The 12,020-nt window shown below is 41.6% G+C and overlaps 1 protein-coding gene across 1 annotated transcript in view; it reads right to left on the minus strand.

Annotated features, from left to right (window-relative positions):
• Positions 1-11,502, minus strand: part of BCAP29 (B cell receptor associated protein 29) — a 76,980-nt gene extending 65,478 nt beyond the window's left edge. Inside the window, exon 1 of the mRNA XM_089685231.1 lies at positions 11,385-11,502. The gene's annotated coding sequence lies outside the window, so the exon portion shown is untranslated. The remainder of the gene's footprint in view (positions 1-11,384) is intronic.
• Between the last annotated feature and the right edge of the window lie 518 nt (positions 11,503-12,020).

A 12,020-nucleotide genomic window follows, 5' to 3' on the forward strand; every position in this document is an offset into this window, starting at 1 on the left:
AATCTAAGCAGAGGGCTAAATGCCCAGTGTGCATGATGCCGAACACTACCCTCTCTCCAGATTGACGAAGGTACTAAATATGGAGCAGGTTCTTCTTGATGATCATTCACAGATCACACCCCTGTTCCACTGAGAACTACAAGTTTGTATGCTATGGTGGCAGATAGAACATTTACTGTAGTTTGAGGCTCAAAATTTCCACTCGCCTACTCGTATTTGGCAAGTGTAAATAACATGGGAGATAGTGTGTACCAGGCACTGCATCTAGGGCTGCCACCTGTATGGGATTGACCTGGATTTTTGTTCACCTGAAATCAGTCCTCGGGATGCAGCCAGCCAGTGTGGGAACTCAGTGGGGGTATCATAGCGTCAAAGCGATTCCTGTTGGCTGCGCCTGCCTGTCCTGTGTCCTCTCTGCCTTCTCCCCCGGTGTCCTAGAAACCAATGATGCTTTAGCCCGGATGCTGTGCACTTATGGGATTGTCCACCATTCCCAGCTCCGCCCCCTAACTCTGACTCCCACACACGGCTGAGTGCTCTCTTGCCTGCAGCGGCTCCACCAGAACCTCTGTCCCTCCTGTCTGTTAGGCATTATTCAGAGACATCCAACAGAAGTCATAGAGGATCGGTGGCACTGATATAAGGGGGGGGGGGGGTCTCTCTCTAATGGAGGTCTCTAAGGCAATGGGGGGATAGGGGCACTAATATAAGGGGACTGTGAGCTAATGGGGGTCTGTAAAGTGGGTGCTGATATAAGGTGACTGATATAATGGGGGGGGGGTTCTAATAGGGAATGTTTATGCTAATATAATGGTTGCTGACCAACCATTAGATCAGCTGTCAGCACCCGCCATTATAGACCCCCATTATATCAGAGTCACCTTATATCTGCACCCACCTTACAGACCACCATTAGATCAAAGTCTCTTTATATCAGCGACCCCCCCCCCCCCCACCTTGAGACCACCGGTTGGTCTCTAAGGGGGTTTGCTTATATAAGGGGACTCTGATCTATTGGGGGGTGCTGATATCCCACACCTCAAAAACATAACAAAGTTTTAAATTTTAAAAGTCTGTGAGTACAAAAAGGAAGGGAAGTGGGCTTACAACTGATGTAAGGGGGCACTGTGATGGGGACACCTGATGTAAAGGGGGACTCTGATGAGGACACCTGATGTAAACGAGGGATCTGATGTGGACACCTGATGTAAAGGGGGTCTCTGATGGGGACACCTGATGTAAAGGGGGTCTCTGATGGGGACACCTGATGTAAACGGGGGATCTGATGGGGACACCTGATGTAAACGGGGGATCTGATGGGGACACCTGATGTAAAGGGGGTCTCTGATGGGGACACCTGATGTAAAGGGGGACACCTGATCGGCACACTTATTTTCCTTTTATTTTTACATTGCTTCATGTTACTATTGTTAAGCTTGTTGTTAATATTTATTTTTGTGACTTTGTTCTCCATTAAACATTTAAGCGTCATTTCATTATACAATTTATGAGGGTGTGTTTAGAGGTGGGGCATGGTAGGGATTGGGTGGGGCAGCTTGAGGCAAGTAACTCTTAAGGCCTGGCTAGTAGCTCAGAACTTGAAGTTTTGAGCCCTGCTGTAATTCAATCATTCTCAAATCTCTGTGAATGAATGACACGGCTGTGCAGTTAGAGATCCATGCAGCTGTCACATGGCCGACAGCGACCGCAGGCGAGAAAAACCCTCATACGCTGTTGCAGGGGTAATTTCAAGGTGAAGGGCTCCATTTGCACCATGTTACTTGCTACACCCTAAATACAGTGCAAAAGATGGGGTTAATTTTTATACTGGCACTAGACTATAGAAGTGTAATAGAAGACCTTACACTGGCTGTGCTGGAACATGTATTGTGTGTCCATAATTATTATGCATGCCTTAAATTAGATGTAAACACCTGCCTTCTAAAAGCATACAGTTCTCAACTGGCCTCTAGACAAATGACAGCCAAGCAGGTGCTCTCCCATCCTGCACTCTCTAGCCACCATAGCTCGATCTGTCACCCAGTGGACACAGCAGATGACAGATCAGTGTAATCGGGCCGGTACCATGTGACCGCTTCGACCAGTCAGAGATCACATGTCAAATGTACACAATGAATGGCTTTTATTCATAGCCATTCATTGTGTACTGTTGTGATCTGTGAATGGTCACAGTGATCACATGGTACGGATACGGCCAATCACAGCTCTCACAATAGTACACACTAGCTATAAATTTATGCCATTCATAAAAATATGACAAAAAATGTCAACTTAAAAAACTTTACATGCTTCTCATTAAATACACTGGACTGTCTAATTTCCAAAAAGGGTCATTTGGGGGGTATTTCTACTGTCCTGGCATTTTAGGGCCTCAAGAAATGAGAATCCATACATTAGGATTGATCGATGTTCAAATATATATATAATACACACACACACTTTGAAGACTAACGTTCATGCAGACTAAATAATATACACTGATTTGGGTTATTTTTACCAAAGAAATGTAGTGGAATACATTTTGGTCTAAATTTATGGAGAAAGAATTATTTCACTGAGAAATTTTATAACAGAAACTAAAAAAAAAAGTGTTTGTTTTATAAACTTTTTGGTATTTTTCATTTAAATAACCCAAAAAATTAAAAACCCAGAAGTGGTTAAGTACCACCAAAAGAAAGCTCTATTTGATTGAAAAAAATATATATATAAATTTCAATTGGGTACAGTGTTGCATGAATGAGTAATTGTCATTTAAAGTGTGATAGCGCTGAAAATAGGTCTGGGCAGGAAGGGGGAGAAAGTGCTTGGTCTTGAAGTGGTTTAAATTGAAATGAAAGGCAAAATATTTATGTATGCATATAAAGAACATTATAAATACATTTTCCCCATTTTTGTAAGTGATCACATACCCTCTGTTCTGGGAAGTTCAGTGTACTGCTATTTCTCCTCCCTCGCCTCTCTATGCAGCTAACTGCATAGAGAGGCAAGGGAGGAGAAATAGCATAACACTGAACTTCCTAGTGAATAGCTGTGCAGAGGGGGGAAGGCCGGAACAAGTCTGATTATTGGAGGAGAGCAGGCTGAGTTCCAGCATCGCTACACAGAGTGTAGTCAATTTTTAATAGAAAAGAAGGAGCTGACAGGAACACCAGGGTTTTCACATAAAGGAAGCAATACAAAGAGAACAGGATACTTTTTCATACAAGTACATGGTACAGCAGGAACATATCAGGAATATGTAATGTTGGGTTTGCAGATTTTTTCATGTGTAGGTGCTGACATCTAATGCCAATTCAGTGTTAATACAACCTGCCATCGCTGTATTTGAGAACGCTATAACCCAGCTCCTGTCTGCTGGGCTAGTGAGTTTATTGCTTTAGATAGACTCCCTTATTTCTTCCCCATGTCTCCTGAGTGAGTTGCTTGCCTACATAACAGGCATAAGCCTGAGATCACTGCCTCCTTACACTTTGAACAAGCGATGAACATCCCATGTACTGCATTATAGGCCTCATGCACACTGAGTGTTTGCTCAACTCCTCTAAACATTTTTTCTCCTGGCAGGAGAAAAGCAGCTCGAAAAAATGTAATAAAAGCCTTTTGACAATAATGCATTCCATTGGCAGGATTTATTTATTCTGGCCATTAGAATGTATTAACGCACACACTCACCTAAACACATCTAGCGTTAACATTTGTGCATTTCTTCTGCCCAAACACTCCTCTCATGAATGGGCTGGGTGGTGATTTTTTTCTTTCAGTCTGTAAACCCTCCTCTTCTAAAATGCCTGTAAACGTCTATGTGTACATACAGGAGTGTTTACAGGCTAAGAAAAAAAATAAATGCCTATAAAAGAGACGTTTTTTCTGCCTGGTGTGCATGAGGACTTGACAGTAAAACTACATTGGATTAAACTGCTGTGTCTTACTGGAGAGTTAAGCAGTCTGTTGGGGGTGTTTGTTCTGCAGGTGACAATAGCAATCGGACTGACCAAGGTCTAAAGGAGGCATGCTAATGCATAGAGCTGTGCTCAGCCCCTTCCAGCCTGGGATATTGTAATATGTCAGGGGGGCGGGAGCACTGTTATCCTGGGTGGACGTCATATGATGTCCTTCCAGGATCGCGCTGCAACATGATCTGTCACCCCCCATGTCCACTGGACACAGCAGATGACAGATCAGTGTACTGGGCCGCTGCCAGTACCATGTGACTGCTGTGACTAATCACAGCAGATCACATGACAATTGTACACAATGGATGACTTCCATTCATTGTGTACTATTGTGTTGATCTATGTGATTGGTCACAGTGACCACATACTGTAGTACAGACAGGGCCATACACAGCGATGCGATTTGTGTCAATACAAAATGTATGAGTGCAAACTGCAAGGCAAAGAATAGCATGCAATTTGAACAGGAGTGCAATTCCTGTCCAAATTGTATGTGGTTTCCCCACTGCTCCTGTGTGAACCCAGGCTTGTCATAGCCAGAATTCACACAGAAGTGGTGTGGAAAACCTCCCTGTACCGATCCCATACTGTCACAGAAGGAATAGCTGGGGATTTCAAATCCAGGTTGCTTTCTTTTCTCTCAGTGTAGGGATGACAGTACGGTTAGACGGCTTTTCAAAGCCTGGGTTCACATTGATGCGGTCCGGAATTCGCAGCGTTTTCTGCGAGAATTTCACAGCGCATCAGAATCGCACCCCGTTCATGCGCACCGCTGCGGGTGTGTATGTTAACAACACCCCGAAATCAGTCTGCAAAACGAGGTGCGATGTGCAGAATTGGATCGCATAGGTGTGAACACCCATGTGATCCGATTCTAGTGCGGACCAGAAAAAGAGTCCTGCGCCTTTTTGGTGTGGGTGCGGTGCGATTAGAGCCATACAAAATGTATGGCTCCAATCACACTGCACACAAATCACATGTGGTATGCACAAGAATTCGATGCGGTTCCTGTGCGAATCACATGCGATGTACCGCATATATGTGAACTCGGACTCAGTCTTCTATCTGCAAGGTTTTTCTTTGCCTTAGTATGAGTATAATGTCCTCTATAGCCAAGTGCTGGCTGAAGTTTTGCTGCACTTTCTGAAAACACACCAAAACCGCAGGACATAATAGAAGTCTATGGGAAAGAGCAGCTAACCTGCATGAAAACCGTGGGATAGCTGAGCTTTAGCCAAAGTGCAGCAGAGAAGAGTGAAGCCACCCATACACCTTGGTCCATCTGGCCCTAAATAGACTGCTTCATTATTCAATAAGAAAAAATGACATTTATTCCAAAATCGAATGTTGGAAGAAAACAAATTAATGAAGTACGGTACTTTTGTACAATATTTGTCAAGTCATCGAATGTACCGTACATACAAGCAGAGGTTTTGTTGCACTTTCTAAAACGGCACCAAAAACCATAGGACATAATAAAAACCCATAGGTTAGCTGCACTTTGTCCAAAGCACAGCAGGGCAGTATGAAGTTGCCCAAAAGGAAGTATGTCAATGAATAAAGTGGCCCTTGAAACAGAACACTGGTGCTGTGTTATAGAAGACATAGCATGGCACTGTGATATAGAAGATATTACACTGGTACTGGGTTCAAATTGTGCTTAACCACTTGCCCTCCAGAGGATTCCCCCACCCCCCACCCCTTCCTGACCAGGCCATTTTTTGCGTTACAGCGCTGCGTTACTTTAACTGACAATTGAGTGGTCATGCAACGCTGCACCCAAATTAAATTTACATCCTTTTTTATCACGAATAGAGCTTTCTTTCGATCGCCTGTGTGTTTTTTATTGTTTGCGCTATAAGAAGAAAAAAAAAAAAGACCGACAATTTTGAGAAAAAAAAAACAATATTTTTGACTATTTGCTATTAAATATGTGTAATTAAAAAAATGAAAAAAAACATTCAGTCATAAATTTAGGCCAAAATGTATTCTGCTACATGTCTTTGCTAAACAAAATCCCAATAAGTGTAAATTAATTGGTTTATGTGAAATTTATAGCGTTTACAAATGGTGGTATATATACTGGGATTTTGTTTTTTATTTTGTATTTTTACTAGTAATGGTGGCAATCAGCGACTTATAGCGGGACTATGGCAAGCATTCTGACACTGGGGGGAACTGACTTGGACACCCTCAGTGACACCAATTACAGTGATCAGTGCTAATAAAAAGAACTGACACTGTACTAATGGCACTGGGCAGGAAAGGGTTAACATGTGGGGCAATCAAAGGGTTAACTGTGTGCGTTTTACTGTGGGTGTGTGTGTTTGTGCTTCACTGTAAGCACACTGCTGTGCATGGCTGTGCTATGCATGCCACACAGGTACCCGCTCCCGCGCCCCCCCCCCCTCTCAAAAGGTGCCAAATATGGCAGTGGAGGGGGGGAGGAGGCAAATAAATGGAGCTTCCATTGTTGGGTGGAACTCCGCTTTAAAGTCATTTTTGCTGTGATAATTTGGAAGTCATTGCTATATCTTTGGACAGGTCTGTTTTGCCTTGTTAGAGAATAGCCATCGTCGTTCTCTGATGTTCTTAAAAGTGCTACTCTGGAATCCATCTGTCAAACCTTCAAATTGATGACACCCTCCTCCTAACAATTCAGATTCCACACCTTTATAAGAATACATGTTTATTCCTAATCCTATTCTGCCCTGTGAAAATTTTCACCAAAGATATCTCGAAAAATAACTGTGAAAAAATAAAGTGTTCCCACTACATATGACATATGTTGTAACAAGGGATCAGATTGGACCATTGTGATATGCTGGTATATCTAGGTTTGCAGTATTGGGAGGTTTTTGCAGCAAATGATATATATGCTTTTATATTCACAAAAACAAAGACTCAGAAAATCTGTCGAAATGACAGGAGAAAATAGATTTTACTACATATAATGAGGTGGATTTACTAAAGGCACACAGACTGAACACATTGCAAGTGAAGTTGCTTCAGAGATAAGTACATGAGGGGGAGCTCTGCTGAGTTCCATCATCCGGTCATATGCAAGTAAGGGCTCGTTCACACTTGACTTTATTTCTAACTCTTGCTAAATGCCGCTATAGCATTTGACAGGCGTTAGACAGGCGTTTGTGAAGAGTTTTTAACGCTCCTCAAACGCTCCAAAAACTATATGCGGTTTTGCGGCAGTTGGTAGGCGTTTGCCAAGCGTTTAAACCGGACCACAAACGCCTATAATGAAGTTTAAATGGTATTAACGCTCCGCAAACTCCTACCAACCACGTCGCAATCACACCGCAAACGCCGCTAGGCGTTTGTGGAGCGGCACCATAGACTTGAATGGGAAACTTCAACTCCTCCTGACTCAACCACAGGCGTCCGTTCAGCCACGACGCTAACGCTTCCGTGTGAACAGCACTGTGTGCTGCCATTTGCAGAATTTTCAGAGGCGTTTGAGAAGTGTTCAAAACGCTTCCCAAACGCCTGTCTGACACCTGCTGACAGAGCTAGTGTGAACGTAGCCTTATAGTAGTTTTTACATTTTCCTTGCATGTGATTATGTATTCTTTGTAAAGTGAAGTTTTAACTCATTTCCTAAGCTCTGCAGCAACCAGCAAAATGCACATCCTATTTGCCTTTAGTAAATCAACCCCAATGATTCTGTGTTTTTCCATATTTAGGTTTCTATGCATTACTGTTGAAAGAACTGATCCAAAAAGGTAGAGACAACTGCAGATTGGCTATTATATTTTTACATTCCTTAAAGCAGTAGTAACGTTTGCTATAGGATTTTTACCTACAGGTAATCTTATAATAAAGCTCACTTGCAGGTAAAATGAATCTCCCACACGTGCACCGTGTGGGAGATATTCACGGTTTTTGGCATCTGCAGGAACGGCATACCCGTGCTGTTCTTTCAGAGCACTATGCATGGCCTATGACGTCATTGCAGCTCAGCCATTCAAGCTGCCACAGCCCATGGCCCTAGAAGGAACGCCTGGTGAAGATGGAAGCCCTGTCAGAAGTGATGGCACACCCTGGATTGCTTCATTCTAAGGTAAGTGTTTCATAATGTGCTAGTATGTAATGCACACTAGCACATTATGCAATTGCCTTGCAGGGGATTTTTTTTTTTTTTTAAAGCTGCAATTTACTACCACTTTTAATACAGCATGTTTGGACCACTGCTTATTTAACTCATGCATTCATTCATTTCCTTTAGTCTCCATTCAGATTAGTGCAACTCCAGAGCCAAATGACTTTGATCCAACTTTACATTCTCTGGCCCAAAGTCGCACCAAAGTAGTGCAGGCACCTTTTCAAAATTGCTGCAGCTTTAAGTTGCACCAATTTGAACGGGTGCCATTGAAAAGAATGGGCTGCAAATTGTCAAGTTGCATGACAAGTCGCACAAGTGTGAATGGAACCTTACTGAAATGACTTTAATGTCATTGTATGAGGTATTTACTGATAGTTTTTGCTTTTTGAGGTAAATATTTCATAAAGGGATAGTGAATTGACATTTACAATACCTCACGAGATATTTGGGACAAATGTGTCAGATCACCTAAATACCTCATGAAATATGCTTTAGTGAATGGAGCCGATTATACTGGTATACAGAGGTCATTATACTGGGTATACGGAGGTCATTATACTGGGTATACGGAGGTCATTATACTGGGTATACGGAGGTCATTATACTGGGTATACGGAGGACATTATACTGGGTATACGGAGGACATTATACTGGGTATACGGAGGACATTATACTGGGTATACGGAGGACATTATACTGGGTATACGGAGGACATTATACTGGGTATATAGAGGACATTATACTGGTATATAGAGGACATTATACTGGTATATAGAGGACATTATACTGGTATATAGAGGACATTATACTGGGTATATAGAGGACATTATACTGGTATATAGAGGACATTATACTGGTATATAGAGGACATTATACTGGTATATAGAGGACATTATACTGGGTATATAGAGGACATTATACTGGGTATATAGAGGACATTATACTGGGTATATAGAGGACATTATACTGGGTATATAGAGGACATTATACTGGGTATATAGAGGACATTATACTGGGTATATAGAGGACATTATACTGGGTATATAGAGGACATTATACTGGGTATATAGAGGACATTATACTGGGTATATAGAGGATATTATACTGGTATATAGAGGACATTATACTGGGTATATAGAGGACATTATACTGGGTATATAGAGGACATTATACTGGGTATATAGAGGACATTATACTGGGTATATAGAGGACATTATACTGGGTATATAGAGGACATTATACTGGGTATATAGAGGACATTATACTGGGTATATAGAGGATATTATACTGGGTATATAGAGGATATTATACTGGGTATATAGAGGATATTATACTGGGTATATAGAGGATATTATACTGGGTATATAGAGGATATTATACTGGGTATATAGGACATTATACTGGTATATAGAGGACATTATACTGGTATATAGAGGATATTATACTGGGTATATAGAGGACATTATACTGGGTATATAGAGGATATTATACTGGGTATATAGGACATTATACTGGTATATAGAGGACATTATACTGGTATATAGAGGACATTATACTGGTATATAGAGGACATTATACTGGGTATATAGAGGATATTATACTGGTATATAGAGGATATTATACTGGTATATAGAGGATATTATACTGGGTATATAGAGGATATTATACTGGGTATATAGAGGATATTATACTGGGTATATAGAGGATATTATACTGGGTATATAGAGGATATTATACTGGGTATATAGAGGATATTATACTGGGTATATAGAGGATATTATACTGGGTATATAGGACATTATACTGGGTATATAGAGGACATTATACTGGTATATAGAGGACATTATACTGGGTATATAGAGGACATTATACTGGTATATAGAGGACATTATACTGGTATATAGAGGACATTATACTGGGTATATAGAGGACATTATACTGGGTATATAGAGGACATTATACTGGGTATATAGAGGACATTATACTGGGTATATAGAGGACATTATACTGGGTATATAGAGGACATTATACTGGGTATATAGAGGACATTATACTGGGTATATAGAGGATATTATACTGGTATATAGAGGATATTATACTGGTATATAGAGGATATTATACTGGGTATATAGAGGATATTATACTGGGTATATAGAGGATATTATACTGGGTATATAGAGGATATTATACTGGGTATATAGAGGATATTATACTGGGTATATAGAGGATATTATACTGGGTATATAGAGGATATTATACTGGGTATATAGGACATTATACTGGTATATAGAGGACATTATACTGGTATATAGAGGATATTATACTGGTATATAGAGGATATTATACTGGGTATATAGAGGATATTATACTGGGTATATAGAGGATATTATACTGGGTATATAGGACATTATACTGGTATATAGAGGACATTATACTGGGTATATAGAGGACATTATACTGGGTATATAGAGGATATTATACTGGTATATAGAGGACATTATACTGGTATATAGAGGATATTATACTGGGTATATAGAGGATATTATACTGGGTATATAGAGGATATTATACTGGGTATATAGGACATTATACTGGTATATAGGACATTATACTGGTATATAGAGGACATTATACTGGGTATATAGAGGACATTATACTGGGTATATAGAGGATATTATACTGGTATATAGAGGACATTATACTGGTATATAGAGGATATTATACTGGGTATATAGGACATTATACTGGGTATATAGAGGATATTATACTGGTATATAGAGGACATTATACTGGGTATATAGAGGACATTATACTGGTATATAGAGGACATTATACTGGTATATAGAGGACATTATACTGGGTATATAGAGGACATTATACTGGTATATAGAGGATATTATACTGGTATATAGAGGACATTATACTGGTATATAGAGGATATTATACTGGGTATATAGGACATTATACTGGGTATATAGAGGATATTATACTGGGTATATAGGACATTATACTGGGTATAGAAGCCAATGCCATACTTCCAGTACAATACAGAGAGAACACAGAAGAGGTGGCAGTTGTGGCCTCTTCATAGAGCCCAGGGGTAATGTCAGCCCCCACAATCCAGTATTCACCTCAGCTGCAGTGCAGAGTATGTAGCGCCGTTCTAGAACATGGAGGGATCGGTAATCTCCCAGTAGGACTGTCTCTCATGTATACACGGCTCAGGTGATAAACCCGAGCACACAATTACAGGGTTCACTATAAAGTGACATCAGATCCTGCACACCACTTACCCAGCACTTGTCCACACTGTCAGAACTCAGACCGGAATAAGGCGGGACTGCACGGCGTGATGTCACATTAATGATCTCTGTGGCGGCCATTTTTGTTAAGGGCATGGCTGAGGATTGGTGCGAGAGTGTGACTATTTGCAGCGTCGTGCGTTCCTTTTTTCACTCTGTGAGATAGTCTCATGATTCCCCTCTAATTCCGGGGATCCGTTGTCTACACCTCAGTCCTGGCTCTAAACTGGGTGGATGGCAACCATGGTACACGGAGCTGTCAGTGAAGACTCCCAGGTCAGTGCCCTGGTCACCCTGATCTTCCTGCCACCCCTGGAGCGTCAGTGTCCCAACTGCCAACCCCGAAACGTCGGTGACCCAACTGCCGCCCCCGGAGCGTCGGTGTCCCAACTGCCGTCCCAGGAGCGTCAGTGCCCCAACTGCCGTCCCAGGAGCGTCAGTGCCCCAACTGCCGTCCCAGGAGCGTCGGTGTCCCAACTGCCATCCCAGGAGCGTCGGTGTCCCAACTGCTATTTCCCGGGATCCATTGTCTGCACCTCAGTCGTTGCTCTAAACTGGGTGGATGGCAACCATGGTATACGGAGCTGTCAGTGAAGACTCCCAGATCAGTGCCCTGATCTTCCTGCC

This window comes from Staurois parvus, unplaced genomic scaffold (assembly GCF_062004578.1).
Source record: "Staurois parvus isolate SC_StPar_1 unplaced genomic scaffold, SC_StPar_1.0 ptg000019l, whole genome shotgun sequence".
NCBI classification, from domain to species: domain Eukaryota; kingdom Metazoa; phylum Chordata; class Amphibia; order Anura; family Ranidae; genus Staurois; species Staurois parvus.